The sequence below is a fragment of the Choloepus didactylus genome, chromosome 16 (assembly GCF_015220235.1).
Source record: "Choloepus didactylus isolate mChoDid1 chromosome 16, mChoDid1.pri, whole genome shotgun sequence".
Classification (NCBI taxonomy): Eukaryota; Metazoa; Chordata; class Mammalia; order Pilosa; family Megalonychidae; genus Choloepus; species Choloepus didactylus.
Genome location: NC_051322.1, coordinates 36,397,744 through 36,400,765, shown reverse-complemented (window position 1 = coordinate 36,400,765; position 3,022 = coordinate 36,397,744). Strand labels below are relative to the sequence as shown.

The 3,022-nt window shown below is 39.0% G+C and overlaps 1 pseudogene; it reads left to right on the top strand.

The window, feature by feature from the left end:
- The first annotated feature begins 1,673 nt into the window (after positions 1-1,673).
- Positions 1,674-2,322, top strand: LOC119511544 (annotated as a pseudogene).
- The last annotated feature ends 700 nt before the right edge of the window (positions 2,323-3,022 follow it).

The following is a 3,022-nucleotide window of genomic DNA, read 5'->3' as shown; positions in this document are numbered from 1 at the left end:
ACAAAGAAAATGTTAATCCTCCCATACTCCTTATCCCCCCATAGTATTGATCCATAGTATTGGTGTGATACATTTTTTACTGTTGACAAAAAAATATTAAAATATTACTGTTGACTAAAGTCCACAGTTTGTGATAAGGGTATATGAGAAAACATTTATCTCCTTATAATAGTGTGGTACATACGCTTTAGTTCATGAAAAATTTTTTATGTTTGTACAGTTTATCATGGACATTGTCCACCACAGGATTCACTGTTTTATACATTCCCATGTTTTAAACCCTAACTTTCCTTCTGGTGATATACATGACTCTAAACTTCCCCTTTCCACCATATTCACACACCATTCAGCACTATTAATTATTTTCACAATAAGGTGCTACTGTCACCTCTATCCATTTCCAAATGTTTAAGTTCACCCTAGTTAAACATTCTGCACATATTAAGCAACTACTCCCCATTTTTAGCCTCATTCTATATCCTGGTAACCTATATTTTATATTTTATGTCTATGAGTTTATATATTATAATTACTTCATATCAGTGAGATCATAAAATATTTGTCCTTTTGTGTCTTATTTCACTTAACATAATGTCTTCAAGGTTCATCCATGTTGTCACATGCTTCAGGACTTCATTCCTTCTTATTGCTGAATAATATTCCATTATATATATATATATACCAAATTTTTTTATCCATTCATCTGTTGATGGACACTTGGGTTGTTTCCATCTTTTGCCAATTGTGAATAATGCTGCTATGAACATCAGTGTGCAAATATCTGTTCGTATCCCTGCTTTCAGATCTTCCAGGTATATCCTGGGTAGTGGGATTGCCAAGTTATAAGGAAATTCTATACCTACCTTCCTGAGGAACCGATAAACCATCCTCTACAGCAGCTGTACCATTTTGCATTCAGCCAGCAGTGAATAGTGTGCCAATTTCTCCACATCTTCTCCAACACTTGTAGTTTCCTGTTTGTTTAATAGTGGCCATTCTAGGTGTGAGATGATATCTTAATGTGTTTTTGATTTGCAATTCCCTTATAGCTAGTGAAGCAGGGCATCTTTTCATTTGCCTTTTAGCCATCTGTATTTCCTCTTTGGAGAAATGTCTATTCATGTCCTTTACCCATTTTTTAATTGGTTGTTTGTATTTTTATTGTTGAGTTGTAGAATTTCTTTGTATATATTGGATATCCAACCTTTATCAGATATGGTTTCCAAATATTTTCTCCCATTGAGTTGGTTGCCTTTTCACCCTTTTGACAAAGTCCTTTGAAGCACTGAAATATTCAATTTTGAGGCATTCCCATTTATCTATTTTCTATTTTGTGCTTTAGGTGTAAAGTCTAAGAAACTCCCGCTATCATTAGATCTTGAAGATGTTTCCCTAGATTTTCTTCTAGGAGTTTTATGGTACTGGTTCTTATACTTAGGTCTTTGATCCATTTTGGGTCAATTTTTGAATAGGGTGTGAGATAGGGATCTTCTTTCATTCTTCTGGTTATGGATATCCAGTTCTCCCAACACCATTTATTGAAGAGTTTGTTCTGTCCCAGTTGAGTAGGCTTCAGAGCCTTATCAAAAAACAATTAACTGGAGCAGCCAGAGAGGCCAGAGGTAAGTGGCTGTAGATATTGGGCAGACTCGGAATCCAGAGGAATTGGGACCATGACTTATGCTTATCTCTTCAAGTACATCATCATCGGGGACACAGGGGTGGGCAAATCATGTCTCCTTCTGCAGTTAACCGACCAGCGGTTCCAGCCTGTTCACAACCTCACAATTGGTGTGGAGTTTGGTGCCTGCATGGTCAACATTGATGGAAAACAAATCAAACTACAAATCTGGGATACGGCTGGGCAAGAATCCTTCCATTCTATCACCCATTCCTACTACAGGGGAACAGTTGGAGCACTGCTGGTGTAGGACATTACAAGGCGTGAAACCTTCAGTCATCTCACCTTGTGGTTGGAGGATGCCCGGCAACACTCCACCTCCAATATGGTTATCATGTTGATTGGGAATAAGAGTGACTTAGAGTCCTGCAGGGATGTAAAGAGAGAAGAAGGAGAGGCCTTTGCTCAGGAGCATGGACTTATATTCATGGAGACTTCAGCCAAAACAGCCTCCAATGTTGAAGAGGCCTTCATTAACACAGCCAAAGAAATACATAGGAAGATCCAGCAGGGTTTATTTGATGTTCACAGAGGCAAATGGCATCCAGATTGGGTCCCAGCAGCCGATTTCAACATCAGTGGGACCCTGTACCTCCCAGCAGAACTCTCGTGACCTAGGGTACAACTCTGGCTGTTGCTAAACGTCTGGCCTGAACTCTTTTTTTTCTTCCTGGAACAGGTTCAGATCAACAGGCTTAAAGGAAGAGGTCTTGTTTGCTTTGGCTGAAAGCAAACACTTTCCATGGTGTGATGATTTGCCTTTCCACTTAAAGACCAGGGAAGAATTTGGGCCCTTGCTAACCTGTCCTTCTTCAGGGCAGGAACATTCCCTATAGATTAGGGCTCCTCTCATCTTACTATTTTAATTTCTAAAATGTTAGAATTATAAAGTTGTCACTATCGTTCAAAATTTTAAAAATTATTTTATAAGCATACACAATCTGATTCCCACCAAGAATTAGTAACAAGGGTCAAGGACATTCTGCTTGAGCCCTTGAGATTGCTGGGATCTAGCTGGCCTTGGGTGACAGATCCTCTACCTAGGAATTTCATTGAGTCTAACTTCCTTGCCTTTGGGGGTCTACTTGCCACTTCCTGAGAATTCTCATACAAGGCGGTTCCTTTTATTTGAATTGCTCAAGGATGCTGTGTACTTCTCTGCCATCCCACTGCTAGTTTCTTTCTCTTAGAGTAACTCCAAAACTTTTGAGAACAGTAGAATTGGTCCTGGACCTCTGGTCACTTATAATCATTACCAAAAGGAAACTTTCTTTCCCTGCTCATTTTGTTTTTAGGGACCTAACATTGCAGTGTCTTTCATCAAATACACCTCTTACTTTT